At 46.7% G+C, this 18,389-nt stretch overlaps 1 pseudogene; it reads right to left on the reverse strand.

Moving 5' to 3' along the window:
• The window catches only part of LOC133356417 (plasma membrane calcium-transporting ATPase 2-like), a 184,615-nt pseudogene extending 170,745 nt beyond the window's left edge, over positions 1–13,870 (reverse strand).
• Positions 13,871–18,389: the final 4,519 nt, after the last annotated feature.

Below are 18,389 nucleotides of genomic sequence, written 5' to 3' on the forward strand. Positions count from 1 at the left end.
AGTTCTGCCCAGTGCCCGTATTGTGAGATGTTCTTTTTGGCGAAGTGTCCAGATGTTAGTTGTACTCCCCCAGGGGGCGACAACTCCGATTGGAAGGCAGAGAGTTCAAATCCCGGTTGGGTTATTGACTGGGCCAATAATTATCACCCCTCTGGGGCAGATAAAATAGGTACCGCATTGTCGAAGACAACAGAATTACCCCCCCCCCCCCATCACCCCCTCCCACCTTATCCGTGAGCGATTAGGAAATGATGGTGGCCCGATGGCCGATGGACAAGACTGGCGACGGAATGGCAGCCGAAGGTGGAGCGCAATGCCTGCCCGGAGGACGACTACCATGGAGGTGGTGGTGGCGACATCGCCTCCCGCGCAGGCGGAGATGGTGTGATGGGTGGTGACGGACGGCAACGGCACGAGGAGGCCTTGATCCCGGCAGCGGATAGACACAAAGGGGCCGACGGTGGCGGACAGTCGCGAGCGACGGTGACGGACAGTCGCGAGCGAATCACCTGATGTCACGTTGAGGCTCTGCCGCGCCGCTCGCCTCTGTCTACCCGGCAGTCTCGACGGGGTCACAGCGCAGTCGGTCGCTGGGTTGGCGCGGTAAAGTGTGGGCACTCCGGCATGTTCTAGGGCAGTGGTTCTCGACTGGAGGGTACGCTGACCCCCTGGAAAGGTGGGGGGGGGCGGTGTATTTGGAAATGTCCCAGGGGGGTATGTGAGCTGATTTTATAAATGTGCGACATTATATGGTGCATGAGAGTCGTTGGTCAATCATGATTGTATGATTTTGCCAAATATAAAATAACCACGATACAATTTAAATCCACGTGGTAACCTCGAGCGATATAAAGTCCCTTCTTAACCTCGTTGATCGTCAACAATGTTGGTTTCCAAGCGTAACCAGCGATCGTGAACAAAATGACATCACGCGTTGCAGAGCGTCAATTTCAATGTTTTCTCTTCGCTTGCGGTTACTTAGCGAGTCGTGATGCCTCACAGAAATGGACAATTGGTTAAAATATTGATGCTCATTATTCGTACATTCATTTCTCAGAACCACGTTGGGTCAGGCAAGTGGGGAGGGGGGGTGCAGTAGTAGTCAAACAAAGATTGAGAACCACTGCTGTAGAACATCTGCTGGCATGGAAGAAGAGGCCAAAATGCCACTTAGAGCAGTGGTTTCTTAACCTTCGCTGCAACTTTGCTCCCCTTTGGTTCTCAATCATGAAATAAATGTAGAATGTTAATAAATACACATAGGGGTTTGATGACACAAAGTGGTTGTACTTACGTGCCCGTACTCGATTAGTGTTTCGATGATTTACCTTCGAAAAAAAGTCTGGCCCACATCTGGCACCCCCTGAGAGGGCATCTCGCACCCCCAGCGGGTGCAGCGTGCCCCCCAGGCTAAGAAGAACCGCTGATTTAGAGAGACTCCGTAGAGCTTCCTCTGGTGGAGACCCATTCACCAGCAGTGGCATTGGCCGGCAATTGCAAGGCTGCACCTTTACTTTTGACACGGCAAACACGAACTCATATTATACTCCTAAAACCTCGAGTAATCGGTAATTGGCGAATAATTACTTTTACACAATTAAGCTCCCGCTAGAGGATTGGTAATTGAACGGCGATGGAACTGTAACACTAAAGCAGTGTTCCTTGTGTATGTGTGTGTTGTCTGTGGGGAGCGGTGGTGCAGCGGTTATCGCGCTCCGATACTAACCCGGCGACCTGTGTTTGATTCTCATTCACGTCCAACACCAGCGATGATTCTCTGAATGAGTTCTGGGCCTCCTCGAGGGCGACACAACGTCCAACGAGTACCTGATGACGATGTGTAAAACATCACCAATAGGAAAATAAAAGCAGTCGGACGTGGTGCTGGCCACCCACCGCCTTGTGTGCCATCCCGGCCTTCATAGGTGCTACTCGCTAACGGCACTTGCCCCTACAGTCTGTTGAGACTATACGGGGGGGGGATCTTTGTCTTTGTTGTCTGTAAGGTGATGGCAAGGGGTGGGTGGCTTGTGGCAGGTGGAGAGGGTAACCTTCCGGTTGTCTATGCGTTCGTCCCGTGTGTTGTATATTCCAGCTGCATGTCCCGCCGAATTGGATGTTTAGCCCACGCAATAATTCGAGATTTTTTTGTTATGAGATCTTGCGCCGTCGGTGTAACGTTGCGTCGTCACATTACTTGGTGCGGTATTGATAGCTCGCGGCTGAGGCTTGACGGTTGCTGCCAGCCGATGGGGCAGACCCAAGAAGGGACTCAAAATTGTCACGAAATTCCAGTCTAGGACCATCCATCCTAGCTGAACTGGTCATGGCCACAATTTACAAGGTAGAACAGAAGACCCTTGCGCATGAGTGTGTGTGTGTGTGCATACTTGCGTGTGTCCACATATGTGTGCGCATGTATGTGTTAATGCGCGTAGTGTAGAGTGGTGGTGCAGTGGTTTGCGAATTGCACAACAATATTGTACTAGTAACATGGGTTTGGGTCTCGCTGGTATCTGAACCGGTCCTGGGCCACCCATAGGTCGAATCAGCCTCAAATGTATAGCTGGTGCGGTGTATAAAACATCACCACTAAGGAGACAAAGGTGGTCGGACGCGTTGCTGGCCACCCACCCCCTCGCGTGACGTGCCGGCCTTCATAGGTGCTTGCTTAAAAGCACTTGCCCCAGCAGTCTGTCAAGGCTACACGGGGATCTTTGTATTTGTATAATTGTATGCGATACGCAGGCCCCCGTACCCTCCAAAAATATATATACATTATACAAATTTACATTTTTCTAAATCTCTGTGTGATTCAATTTGTGCCAAACAGTCAATCGTATAGATTTTTGTTCAAATAAAAATGTGTACGCCTGTAATGTTAAGTCAATGGTCACGGTGCCCTTACACTGTGTTAATGGTGCAATTAAACAGCCACCATATCGGTCGGAGGCCTGTAGCCAATACCAATGCAAATATCGGCAACTGCATGTGGTCTCAAAGCCACCAAAACTCACCGAAATGCAAATTTCACGTGCGTTCAAAAGCTCGGATATTACGTCGGTTACCGCACGCCACGTGCTGCATTGGTATTGTTTCGTGTCCAAGTGGCCATCGATAATTTGGTAACACCTCTCTGACAAAAGAACCATTCTGAAAACGAGTCGTGAATCTCGGAAAGGATTTCATGGATTCAAAAAAGATGTTACGAGGCCTGTAATGGTTCACTTCCAGTCCCAAGTGATGTTATGAATTGTCATGGTGCTGGGTAATGAGTAGGGGGGGGGGGCGGGTTGGCGCCTTTGTTGAGAATTTTAATAACGAAATAAATAACGCCACCGTCCCTATATTTGTCTCCAACACGTAAAATGAGACGCTTCATTCTTACTTTGTTATGTGTTGTGTAGTTTTTTGTTGTCGGTCTCATTTTGTCGAGACATTACCCTTGGCTGGAGTATCAACATCATGCACTTCACCGCAATTGGTTCAAGCAAATCTGACTCCACTGATGAGACACTAAATGTTAAAACCGGTCCAGAGCTTTTTAAATCCTTTATATTAAGTTCACTTGCTTGCTTGCTTGCGCGCTTACGACCGTGCAAATCTTCCGGTCGTTTTTTAACCCACTTCCCGTGATCCAATCGAGCTGACATTTTGCACACAGATTCGTTGTGCGTGACAATTTATTTTCGTGAAAAATTTTTTCCATAACTTTACACTTTTTAGGAAAAAAAAAATTATATTTAATTACCAATTGCTTAATGGTGGCAGGCAATCATCTGACCCATAGGTGGCAGCCATCTCAAGCCAGAGGACGAGAGGACTCTAGCCGCCACGCATATAAAGGATTTATAGTGAAAAACTTTGTTTTTTACGGGTTAATTTTTTATTATTATTATTATTATTGAACCGACGCTACCGATTATTGACCAGACCATCAACTCTCTCCACTGGAGAGCCACGTTTTAATCACGGGCGGCTGGAAGGTGGATTCGAACCCAGGGACTCAACGGTGCAGGTTCAGTGTCCTGACGAAGCTATTATCAATCCCCCTGAAGCTACCGTGGACACATCGCTGCACCGGACTGACGATCGTCATTATTTGTGTACGCTAATTTTCAGAGAAGCACAGGATTATGGTAAATATCAATATATACATTAACATCGCGTTCTGTGAACAACCCCAATCGCCTCAAATCAGCTGAAGCTCATATGTACCACACCGAGGCGTTGCCGAAACAGAGCCAACGCAATTCAGTGAGGATCATTGACGGAACGAGATTCCTTCTTTTTTAAATCGAATTAACCACATGGAAGTTGTTGGTCCATTCAAACCGAAAGGCATTTTCACCAACGCCGTATGGAATAGTGAAAAAGTTTTCAAGGGGCACTTGTGATTCGTTGTGGTCTTTTGAAGGGAGAGCGATTCTGTGATACGCTCGTCACTGGTGCGACAGAGAATGTGCGTCATAATCCAGCCTGTATGCAATAGTAAGGGAGCACATCGGCCCGTGTCAGAACATGATTTGCCATCATGTTTTGCCAAACCCACGTCCTTCATTTTCGCTGGCCGCACTTACAAAAAACTTAATTCATAAAAAAAAGATATGGGAGGGTATCCCCCCTCCTTCACTCCCCCGCAAAGTTTATTTACATCACGCTGTTGGTTTTATTTCATGAGACAGAGACTCCATTTGGAAATCCAGTGTTGTTCCAAGAATGGCAGTGGAATAAATTGTTCACGGGCCATCAACGGCGTTAGCCTCTGAATGGTAGTTTTAGCCTTCACACAGTAGGGGTCACACTTCCCCACACACACTGCTACGAGATTGCTTGTCACGTGCGAATCAAAGTGATATTTGTATTTCTTCAAAGCTAGAATTTAGCCAAATTAAGTGACACCTTCATTTCAATCCAAATTTGTGACGAGTTTATCTCCATTTAAATTATGTTTGGTTTTTGTCTGCTAGATTTTGCAGCTGTTTATTATTTTGATTGTGAGTGTATTTATTTGTTTTATTTACGTGTGTACTCTACGCGGTGTATACTGTATTCAAAAAGTCAAAGTATCATCCTGATAAAACTCTCAATGGGATGGAAATCCCCCTCATTGGTGGCACCGAGCAAGTGGTGAAGATCAGCGACAAGGAGCAGGCGTAGCAGACAATCACCACTCTTTATCGCCTTCAACGTGATACTCCACCGAAGGTCACTTAGTCGGTTTACTAATAAAAGATAATCAGAACATTAAAGTTTTTAGCAAGGGATTTGAAGGCAAATTGTGCACCCTAGGCTGAGCCTACCTTGTATATAATTAAATTGTGCGTGGATAACCACACTCTGAATCCCTTTCCTCTTCCCAGCCCCCTGTGAAAACACACACCGCTCCCCTTTCACGTCAGCCCGCCCATTTCTTCTCTCTCGCTCTCCTCCCTGCCATCTCATCCCCGACATCTTGGCCCGGTCATTCCTTCCCCCCCCCCACTCCTCCGCCTTCCCGCCCCGGCACTCCTCCTTTCTCTCTGCTGCTCATCTTGAGCCGTGCCCTCCTGCTCTTTGTCCGTCTTGGGGACATCCGTGCTGGCATCCGTTCCCTTTCCCGCTCCTTTCTCTTTTTCCATTCCTTCCTTCATTGACTCCACTCCCATTCCCGTGATGCGTCATGGGTAATAACGCTTTACGAGTGAAACTAAGCAACCTTCAGGATGTCATTTTGGGGGCTTGGGGGGCTTTTTGGGGGTTTGGTATTCAGGTTTTGTTAGTTATGAGCATGGGCGCGACTATGTCTGTGCCAAATTTCAGCTCTCTTGTCATTCTGTAACATTTTAAAATGTAGGCTTTCGCGACCAATATTATCATCCATGAATCTGGCTGTCGCCTGATGATGCTGGTTGTCATTACTGGCGAAACGTCGTACTTGAATCGTAAATCTTGTGGGTTTACTCTCCAACACACCGGTGGGTTGGACTAGTAACGAATTGGCACGTTTCGTTTACGTGACAAACTTTACACATTTTCTGTGTCAGGTAGTGGCGGGTTTAACGTCACATTTATATTTACGCGATAAAACCCAAAAAACTTCTCTTGTGGATTCTATAACATCATTAGAATGTACATCATTCGGTTCGTCACGATTATCTGTGCTAAGATACACGCACTGGTATAATACCCACTTTGTGTTCTCTTTTAATGAAATGTTTGCAGGTAATAAAAAAAGTAAATGCTATCAGACAGTGCCATGAAATGCACTTCAGAGCCAATATATTTCATCCGAAGGGAGCGAACATGCATTGGCGCGCACGTATGTGTACTGCGATACCTACGCACATTGATTGAGCTCTTTATTTAACTCGCGTGCAAGCCCATTGAGAGTCATGATCTATTTCGCAAGAATACCTGTGTGACTAGAGTTACACGGGGAGAGTTATTAATGTTTTAACACTTACTCGCAAGTCAAAGTCAAAGTCTCTCCCCGTTCCAGCGAGCACGGAGCGGTGACCACCTCCGCTCGTGGCCCTGAGCCAATGGTGGAAATTCCTCATTCCTAAGACAGAGACGAGTTCGTCCAAAAGACAACCGCCATTTACTTCCAACGATGTGGTGTTACATTTCCACAACCTCTTAGGTATGATGATGGACTGAGTTAACTCCTGACCTGGTGTTTGAACTGCCGACCTGCCACTTGTGAGTCCGGTGATTTACCAGCAAAGTCAGCTGTTTCCCACTCAAGTGATCACCTCTAGCTAACAGCCCTGAGCAGTGGAGAAAATTCCACACGTCTATGGCAGTAATCCGTCTATCCATAGGACAGCGAACATTGACAAACATCAAGTACACTCAATGGTAGGGGTGGAATGATTGAGACCGCACCATTGCACGGGCGACTTAATTCATGTTCATGTAATCAGGAGTCATGGCTCGATTCAATAAAAACGAGGTTGACAATTAGCATGAACCCTCAAACAGCAATTGAACTTTTAATCTCACAGTGTCGAGTCAACCGCTCTAGCCATAACGCCAACTGTCTGGATTTTGATAATAACAGAGGTCGTCTTTTTTCTAATTTTAGTACATGAGCTATGACCAGTGCATAACTTAATCCAGAACAGTCTGGAATGCGATTGCGGGAATTATTGTGGACGCACCACATCGATCTCGCCATTACAAAATCCGCACTCACAACAAGGACGAGGCCATATGCGTTTCATTTCTATAACCCTACTCATACGATTATAATGATATCGGGTACAATACAGGATTAGTATGCATAGGCATGCTTTGTCCTGTAGTGGTAGTGCCTTGTGCCGATAATCCCGACTCCGAGCCAGCCTTGCGGCATTCTGGAAAATATCGAGCGAGAGATTCAGCCCTGGCTATGACTCTTGTGAACGCATTCTCTCTTGCAAGACATGTCACACGATCCGGAACACCGACTTTTACGTAAAAGATGTCTCGTCCCGAAATTCGGTGAGGAATATTACCGATCGGATTGCGAAGGGCAAACCGAACCATGGCCTTCTCGCGAACTGGCTCTCAATAGAGTGACACTCAGCCTAATCAGTCGCAGCCAATCTGGTTGTAAACGGTGAGAATATCTACGGGCCCTGCAAAGCAGCATAAACTACGGGTGGGGGTGACCTCTGATTTTGCTTAGACGGATAGCAAGGTATGCATTCTTGGAACATGTCAAACGTTACATACAAATTGGACATCGAGCCCTGAGCCAAGTATATAATGCCACATAATAGCATTAGTGTACCTGCCCGGCTATAATTAGTGGCTGCATTTCAGAATACAGTAAAGCCTTCTTTAGTACTGGCGATGTGTGCACGTGCACGCGTACATCTGCACTTTTGTCTGTACGTGCGTCTGTACGTTCCCACAACAAAGACGACGGCCATCGTTCGCCGCCAAGAGGGCGGCGATGTCACCACAGCGCTTGCGCCAGGCTAGGTGCACATGCATGTGCGCTCAATAGCGATGCGCGACAAGAACGGCAGTGTGTGTGTGTAGCGGTTAGCGAGCTGCGCTACGAACCTGACCAACCGAGTTCAATTCCCGCTCACGGCCAACACCGGTGACGAATATCTGAACCGGGCCTCAAATGAGTACCTAGTGCGGTGTGTAAACATCGCCACTGGGGAGACAAAGGCGGTCGTGCGTGGTGCTGGCCACCCACCCGCTCGTGTGCCGTTGCGGCCTTCATAGGTGCTCGCTAACAGCACTTGCCCCTACAGTCTGTTACAGGTTATACGGGGGATCTTTGTCGTTTGTTGACATAGATTAATCTACATGCGATGGCATCTCAAGAAGATGTACAGAAACAGAGGTGAATTTCCGAAATTCCTTTTTCAACCTTACAGACAGTTGGGTCAAGCGCTGTTAGCAAGCGCCGTTCAAGGTCAGCACCGGTGCTGACCTGTGGCCATTGGCAGCACGTGCCCTTGGCCGCCTTTGTCTCTCCAGCGCTGATGTTCACGCCCGCCATCGTCGCACCAGGCGCACATCGCAGGGCGGAATGATCCCAGAGGGAGGTCCGGGCTTGGCCCCGATACGATTTGGCGCTCGGTGATAATGTGCATCACGACGAGGAGTTGAACGCGGGTGGATTAGATTGCAATTGTGGCGCGAGCGTGTATTATAGCAGATTAATAATAACATGACCTGCCCCTTTTCGACCCTTTACAAGACTAATTCATTTATAATTAATTGGCAATGGCTATAATTTATTGCTGGCAGTGTGCAGGTCCTGCCAGGTAGTCGGCAGCGAAATAGCACTGCATGCAAGCAATGTGCAGAGTGTGCTGCATCTGATCAGTAATCTGAACATACATATATTTCTCGTTACAGACACATTCAATACATGTATGGCATCTAAAGTGGACCATCCCTCGTAATTCTCAGTCACGCCACACATTGCATTGCACTAATAAATGCATCGCCGGTTGGCAAATGGTGACAGAGACAAAGGCAAATATCTACCCCATATAGCCTTCACAGACTTGGGGCAAGTGCTGTCAGCAAGCACCCATGAAGGCCGGCACGGCACACAAAGTAGTGCGTGGCCAGCACCATGCCCGGCCGCCTTTGTCTCCCCAGTAGGGCTGTTTACACACCGAACCAGGTGTTTATATGAAGCCGAGTGGACCTAGGGGAGGCCCAAGACGAATTCAGATAATCGTCACTGGGGTTGGCCGTGAGCAGGAATCGAACTCTGGTCGCCGGGTTCGGAGCGCCATCCGCTAACCAGTGCGCCACCGCTCCCCATGGTCACCCATGGTCACACACACGCACACTCAGACGCAAATACACAATTTCCATTGTAGCGTTCAGCGAGCAACCGGTGCAACGTCCCCGTTGAACAGTTGCTTGGATGCAGCCGGTGATGTTGTGCCTTTGCACGGTGCCCAATCTTCGTGGTAAGAAGTGTGCGTTCAGAAAACATGAACAGCTATATATAAAACCATATTTATAGGCATGTGTTCACTGTGTCTGTGAATACAATTATCTGCCATTCATTACGAACATGGGTAAAGGTGCAGCCCTGCAATAGGTTGCTCACGTCACTGCTGGTGGAAGGAGCCTCCACTAGAGGGAGCACTTAGAGGCTATTTGTGGCCTATCCTTCCATGGCAGCAAGACATTTGGGAAGTGGTGGGACTACCCACACTTTACCCCACCACACAACCTGCCAATGGACTAACTGTGGTGGCACCCAATTATTTTACTTCAGAGGACAGAGGTGGGGTCTGGGGCGGGGGAGGGTATTTAAGGAGCTTGCACCATCGTTTAAACTGCAATGCCACGAGTTTGAACCGGTGACCTCTGCATTGCAAGGTCACTGTGCTCACCATTACACCGTGGCAGCCATCACCATTCATTACGACTCGTTATTAATTTGAATGAAAAAGCCTGGGCTGAGTCTGAAGACTCTCTTTCAGGAGGTTCCTGCCTGGTTTGTGAGGCTTCATTCCTTAGACACAAGAGTGTTTTGTGGGAGGATATTGGGGAGTGCCTAAAGGAAACCCCATGAGCAGAGAAGTGAGAACACTCAAACTGAAGCGCGTAGAATTTTTGCAACCTACTTTCTGTACTGCATCCTACGAGTAACGTATCTTCCCTGTTGATGGATGCCATTTGTTTGAAGTCTCCATCTCTCTGTGAGCCACTAACCCCCCCCCCCCCCCCCACCACCACTCGTAGTCACTAGATACAGGCAGATTCAACCACACATTACTTATCTTGGCGTGGGGAAGGCTTCATCCAGTACAGAACGCGTGGACATTATTATTTTTAAACAGTTATAATCCGACCGGATGCTGCTCCCAAACGATCGGGCGCCCATCTAACAAGGCCAGGAGTCACCTAATCACATCATCCATTTTGCCTTCGTCAAAAACAAGTACACTATTGCAGTTGTACCACTTTGTGAAACATCAACAGTGGTTGTCTATGATGACTGTCGCCTGCTAAAGGAATGTGGAACTTCCAATAACGGCCCCATGGCTGGCAGTAGAGGTGAGCACTGCCTCGATGGGATGGTTTATTAAGACCGTACGTAAAAAAAACTAATTGAAACAAAACAGAATGTCTGCATGCATATATACAAGTCAATGTTTTTTTTCATGTAAAGTATTTCCACGTTCGAATGGCGCATTGGGCAGTGCCGATCTCTCTGTCGGTTTGGTCCGTCCCACGTGCCTGGAGTGGGAATGTCACGTTTCTATGACAAGTGCCCGCCATCCAGTGCACGTGACCACACCGTGCACGTGACCCCACCGTGCACGTCTTGCCAGTGACAGACCTGGCTGCCAATATAAGGCCATTTCCAAGTAGCCGTCCCCACATAGCCCATTCTTGGAAACTGTTGATGGATAATCTGCCTTAGGGCTGGATGAAATGCTCAATTCAAACCGCGTGCAACTGTGCCAGCCGTAAGGCAAGCTGATAAATGTCCATTAGAAAGCCCCACTTGCCCAGTTGCATGCGTACGTACGCCTGGTCGAGCAAAGTTGATGTCGTAAATATTATCGCTATTTTGTGAAATGGAACTGTAATTGTTTGCGTACGGATTCATACGCCAGTACGCGTGTGCAGTGTTTGTGTGTCACGGTATGTTGTATTTCAAGCCACATAAAATAATCTGCGGGCATTACATTTACAAGGTACTGATTTGTTCCTGACTTTAAATGTTTTTTTTTATGTGGATGTGACATACAGACAATTTGCTTTTGCAAATTGATGCTGCGTGTTATATTTATCCTTTTTTGTCAAAGGATATTGTTTTTTTGTTGTTTCATTTCCGATGTTTAATTATTTAAGTTGAATGCATCATTGTTAAGTTGTACTCGTGTCGCACGTTCGTGGAGTGTTTAACGTATCTGTATGTTCTCAAATTACCAGTGCCTGAATTGTAACCCTTGTCATTCTCCCAACGAAGACGCTGTGGCATGTGATCTTGTTATCGCTGGAGGAACTCACTTACACGCGCATTTAAAAAATATATTTAAAAAAAATAAACATTTGTATCATCTTATCACGCGTTCTGTACTGTATTATACCATTCTCACGACTCTACACACACACAAAAACGCTCGCACAATGCTACGTGTACACACGTGTACAAAATTGTACAACCCTTAAGACAGTACCAGTAGTGATATGCAACCGACTATGCACGGTAGGTAGATTCCACAGCGATCTATGCAGCGAAGATTGTGGCAGAGAGAGAATGTCACTCGCGAGGAGACGCAGTTTACGGAATGACCTTGAAAATCCATACCCAATCCAACCGATCCCAAATCTTACAGGCGTACATGCCTTCCACACACTCACACACATGTGTGAGTATGTAGCACATACACACGCACGCGAGTGTGTATATTCAGTAAACCGTGCACATGCAATCCTCACGGCAATGTCATTTCACAGGGCTTCATTTTTCCGTTGATATCAACTGGCTAGCAACCAATCCCTGCAGACATGCCGCTAAAAGCACTGCAGTTACACACACACGCGCGCGCGCGTACGTACGCATTTCACATGTCAAATGTACACGTGTGTGTGCATGTACTTTCATTAATGGCAAATGCGTTTTGTCTTCATTAAATGTTCGCTAACGTGGAATTGTATACGCATTGTATAGGACCTACGTGTACTGCGCCAACATGGATTCATTACTGCAGTGTATGGAAAGTGGTGTTTGCATTTATGTGTGTAGGTGTATGTGTATTTCAGTCCGACGATATATACACACACACAAAATAGCATGCAGAAAAAAATATAAAATACAGCCGAAAAGCCAGGCAATTGTATCCGAGTGTTAAAAAATTGCTTAAGTAAGAATCTGTGCATGTGCAATTAATATGAGTTGATATGCTGCAATTGAAGAAATGTTATATTGCTTTATAATACAGTACCATTTTTGTCGTTCAATACTTAACGCCCCCTTTCATACATAATATACACTATGTAAATACAGCTACTAAAGTGTACGCATATGTACTGTGGTACAATGTAATAGTAAAATTATATTATTATGTAATTCTATAAAATAGTGGTATAGAGGTGATGACACAGGTGTTAATTGGGAGGTGGTGTGTGTACGTCTGTGATGTGTGTATGTACGTAACAACGGTTTTGTATATACTACACATCGTTTGTTGTCGAATGCAATTATTTATATAACCTGTGGCTACACACGTGAATACATGTAAGCAACATGTGTGTTGAGTGAAGGTGTGTGAATTCATAACATTACATTTGCAGCTCTTGGTAACAGATGGGCGTATGTGTGTGTTATGAAACACAGGTTAGTGTGTATAATGTATGTGTGTGTGTACGCTTGTCACACTCACTGTGTGTGAACGCATGCAGCATGCATTACACACTCATTTACGTTACGCAATATCAGTATGCAATGCATGCGTCACAGTGTATCAGCATGTGCAACGTGTACCTACGCCTGTGACTACATATGTGTGCACGTGTGTCCATCCACCAATCGCACACACGTGCAGGTTACACACCTGCATGCACGCGGACCACACGCAATCCGCGTGTATCAGAGACGTGTGCGCGCGTTATCCTGTGTATGGTAGCCCGCGTGTCCACTGTGTGACCATGTGTGGGCAACTGTCGATGTGCACACGTACGGCCGTGTACAACGAACAACACGCGTGCATTGCCGCCTATCAATGTCGCGTCTCACAATGTACGTTCACCTGTGCGTGTGACTGTGTCTGTGTGTGTGCGTGTGCCCTGCATGATACCCGTGACAATGTCGATGTGTGGTGTATGCGCGCGTGTGCGCGTGTCCGCGTACACGATATGCTACGGCTCGTCTTACCGCAGTCAAGATGCAGACTGCTGCCACCTCTTGCCAGCTGCAGCGGTGGCCAAGAGCGGACGATCAAGGATGGATCAGGCAGCCGCAGCAGCTCCCTCCAAAGCGAGCCAGCCCTCTCTCCTGCGCGGCACACTGCGGCTCAGAAACACAGCTCTTGCTGGGAGCGGTGCAGGGCGCAAAGGGGAGTGGGGTTGGCGATGGAGAGAGTGGGTGGAGAGACGCGCGCACACACGCGCACACAACACGCGCACACGCGCGCGCACAGGGATGGAGGGAAGCAAGCAAAGCGAGCAGGCGGTGGTGATGGAGAGAGAGTTGGTCGGAAGCTGACGGGGGTTGCGTTGGATGCTCTAGATGGGGAGAGCTCCTACAGGGGCTGTCCTGCACATGCAGTGAAACGCGGTGCAGCCTCGCAGCCAGAGCGTTGGCTCGTACCACTCCCGCTCTGTGGTGGAGGGGGGTGGTGGTGGGGACACGATGGCGATGCTGTAGTGGGATATTCGTGGGTTTGGTGGCTGGGGGGAGCGGTGGCGGTTTAATGTGGCTGCTGCACGTTTAGTCATTCAGTGCAGCTGGGCTGGGTTGTACCACTCGAGCCAAGGGGGGAGGAGAATGATGTCAGTGAGGTCGTCTTCGCAAGGTGGCTTGTGTGTGGGGCAATGGTTCGGTGGTGCCTTAGCTCGTTGGGGACCCTAAGCAAAATAAAAAAAATTGCTTCGGTTTCCACACTTTCAATTCATGACCGCCCAGCGAGGTGAAAGGTGTACAATTCTAGAAATGCAGTGAGATTAGATAAGGATGGGGGGAGAGGGAGATTAATCAGAAGTGTAGTGAAATGAGAGAGATGCAGACAAGAGATGGCGTGAGCTGAGAGATATGCGGACAAGATAGGCGCGTGGAGATGATACAGGAAATGCATGTAGCGCTAAAAGAGAGTAAGATAACGTGGACATGGATGTATTTGGAAAAAATAAAAATTTGAATTGCGGGAGATGTCTTCAATTGAGATTCGAGAAAGATGGTAGAACACGCATGGAGATGAACGAATACGCGTGGGAGATATATTTTTATTATTCAGAGATAGACATGCGCTATAACTTGCATTCAGATGGGTTAGAAGGGGGATATGGAATACGATGTATAATAAATTATAAATGTTCGTATGATATATAAGCGATGATATATGAAATAGGAAACGGATACATTCGCACTTAATAGGAAGATTTAACATTAATTCAGATGAGATATTGAAGAGAGTCGCATTCATCAGTTTAGAAGGGAGAATGATTGTAGGAGAGATGCACTAAGATGACACACATCCTGATAGAAAGAGATTACTGAGAAGAAGAGACGCAGGAGCGACAGAACAGGGGGCAGGAGGGAGATGCAATGAGAAGATGTGAGATAGGAGAGACAGGAGAGAGATGCAATGAGAAGATGTGAGATAGGAGAGACAGGAGAGAGATGCAATGAAAAGATGTGAGATAGGAGAGACAGGAGAGAGATGCAATGAAAAGATGTGAGATAGGAGAGGCAAGAGGGAGATGCAATGAGAAGATGTGAGATAGGAGAGGCAGGAGGGAGATGCAATGAGAAGATGGGAGATAGGAGAGACAGGAGAGAGATGCAATGAGAAGATGGGAGATAGGAGAGACAGGAGAGAGATGCAATGAAAAGATGGGAGATAGGAGAGACAGGAGAGAGATGCAATGAGAAGATGGGAGATAGGAGAGACAGGAGAGAGATGCAATGAGAAGATGGGAGATAGGAGAGACAGGAGAGAGATGCAATGAAAAGATGTGAGACGGGGACAGCCGTGTTCAGAAGAGATGCAGCCGGAGGGGGCAGGAGAGAGATGTTGCAGAGCGCGCTGATACTCTCTGCTCATCGTGCTGTCCGATGTTGTTGCCGTGACGAGCATTAAGTCACCCCCCCACCCAGCCCACCACCCTCACTGATGTCACCGCCAGTGTTACGTGACCACCGGACACGTGACGTAACTTAATTACATCACACGGTTGTGTCGAATAATTTCGTCGAGCGACTTCCCTGCAAATGTACCACTTTAAAAGTGTCATTTGCAATCGACGTATTTTGGCCTCTGAATGCGGAGATGAATTTTGGGTTCACTCCTAATGGCCTTTTTATTTTCGCCCTCTACCCAAGGGGCTCCTTTAACCACTTGGGGTGGGGGTGGAGGGGGGGAGGAGGAGGAGGGGGGGTACACCCCTAAGCTTTTGGGCCTGGCACCGCCACTCGGCGTGCGGCGACTTTGACGGTGGTTGCGCGCTACAATGCCCAACGCTGCGCCGTGTCGTGATGCTGCTGCTGCGCTGCTGAGCTGGGATGTACCACTCCTCCTCTTTCCGGGGGGTGGGGGGGGTAGGCGAACGATGTCGATGTTGGTGATGGTGGGATTATCCCAGGCAGATGGCTGTGTTGGTTGGGATGGGGCTTGAGCAAGGGAGCGCGTGGGTGGGGGGGGGGGGCATAATTCCGCAACTCCGATTAGCACGGTTGGCAATACGTACGGTGCGAAAGAAGTTCAACATGCATCATGCGGTTCTGCACTCTAAGCAGTGTCATGCAGCTTGGCTAGATTGTACCATTGTGAAGTTTGAATGGGGGGTAGGGGGGGGTTATAGGGATACATGTGTGAGTTCAAATAGGCTGTGTGTGCAGTGGTGCAGTGCACGAGCGTGGTGCATTGCAGTGCCCGGAAACAAGTGACAGTGGTGGTGATGATAGCAACTGTTGACATTCCGCAAAGTAGTATTATTGTTATCGCATCATGGCGAGTGTCGTCTGCACTGATGCTGGTCAAGCCGTCATCAGTCCGCACTGAACCGGAATGGTGAAGTATGGTCAAGCAACCTCCACATGCGATACGACGTGCTGATGCCTGCACGCCAGCAGTGGATTGAGAGCGGAGCTGTAAATTGTAGATTTGAAGCTTTCGTGACTGCAAGGATTCATACTCTTAGTTCTTTCGGTAAAGTCACGTAGGTAAAAAATGAAATAAAAATTAATAAAAATAAAACAATATTATTATTGTTTTATTTTTATTAATTTTAATTTCATATAAAAATAAAACAATATTATTATTGTTTTATTTTTATTAATTTTAATTTCATATATTATTATTGTTTTATTTTTATTAATTTTTATTTCATTTTTTACCTACGTGACTTTACCGAAAGAATTAAGAGTATGAGCTGTAAATTGTTACTCATACGAGAATTATAAATGCATTGGAGTATTATTCCGCACCTCCGATTAACGAAACAAGTTCGACATACCGTACACTCGGTAAAGTCAAGTACAGTAGGTAGAAAAATAAAATAAAACCAAAAACAATATATCACGACGTTTCGATCGCAACACAAGCGGTGGAACTGCTGGATTAATTTTTTCCGCCTGAGGACGACCGCTTGTGTTACGATCGAAACGTTGTGATGTATTATTTTTTGTTTTATTTTATTTTTCTATCTACGTGACTTTACCGAAAGAACCAAAGAGTATGGATTCCTGCAGTCACGAAAGCTTCAAATCAAGATTGGCCATAATGAGTTTCGTGAACAATAGCGGACAAATGTACGGCACGTGTAACACAATACAACGGAGACACGTCAAGTGATCAGGAAACAGGTGACAGCATCGCTTTGTAAGCTGCCTGTGGCCAACCTACGCCGTGGACTCGGCACTCGACTCGCATGTAATAGAGCCGAATGGCTCACAGGGTTATACCTAATAAATGAACTTGAACTTGATGTGAAGTCCAAATTCTGGTCGGAAGTTGGCTCGGTTCATCACTCCTCTGGGGTAGATAAAATACCGTACCGGTTTTTTTAACCTTTCTGGATGAATTTCGATTTAAAGCTTTCGTGACTGCAGGGATTCATCTTCTTGGTTCTTTCGGTAAAGTCACGTAGAAGGGAAGTAATAAAATAATAAAATTATTTTATTATAAAATAATAAAATTATTTTATTACTTCCCTTCTACGTGACTTTACCGAAAGAACCAAGAAGACTTTCTGGATGAGTTTAACAACAACAACAGCCGTAATTCACCACTAAGTGGCGGTGACTTCACCACAGCGCTTGTGCACGTTGAGGCCACGTGAAGTGTCGAACGCCCGCTGGCAGGAGGTCACGGGGCAGACCCAGGTGCCACGGGTTGACTGACTGAGATGACTTGCACCACCTGTGCCCCCTACTGTGCCAACTTGCTGTGCTTTAGCCACCCGGCGCTCCGCTCGTTTGTTGTGTTTTCCTCTCAGTGTATTCCAATCGTGCCATTGCCGTCATGTTGTGAGACAAATCCATTCGGGAAATATACTTCGAAGAAGGGCTGTGGAAGAGATTTCGTTTTTCCTCGGGGAATAAAAAAAATCCTCCAAGTCAACTTTTCGATGTAGGGGGCGCAATATCATCCGCACGCTACTATGGATTATTTCAATTTAACAAGTAGGTTTTCGCGACCAATATCATCCATAATATAGGGGGGAGGGGGATTGTGTTAGATCGCGAAAATATAAACGCGTGAATTTTGTAATAATTAGATCAGCTCTGAAAATTCACAATTGAGAGTGGTGTTAATATTGTAATCATAAATATTTACGTGATCTAAACCCCCCCCCCCCAAAAAAAAACTTTATTATTCATTATTACAATATTTACACAACCATCAATTGTCAATTCTCAGAGCTGATCTAACCCACCAAAATAAAACCATATTTATAAATTATTACAATATCCACACAACTATCAATTGTGAATTATCAGAGCTGAAACTGTACAATACCAAGTGTAACACGATTCATTATTGATATTCTGGGTTAGACCACATACAGTATATGCTCGGGCCAAATTTGTGTCGTGAATACCTTCCGCCGCCCGACACAGCCAAACAAATGTAATTGTCACTCGATGTAGAAGCATTTAACGCTCCAATTAATATTATTATCGTTTCTGAATTCACTGGTCAGTCGAAAAATGCCCAAGACCAGATTTGGCAGAAAATTCGATGCACCGTTTTTGT

Source organism: Lethenteron reissneri, chromosome 54 (assembly GCF_015708825.2).
Source record: "Lethenteron reissneri isolate LAM-NWPU_2019-01 chromosome 54, ASM1570882v1, whole genome shotgun sequence".
In the NCBI taxonomy this organism is placed as follows: Eukaryota; Metazoa; Chordata; class Hyperoartia; order Petromyzontiformes; family Petromyzontidae; genus Lethenteron; species Lethenteron reissneri.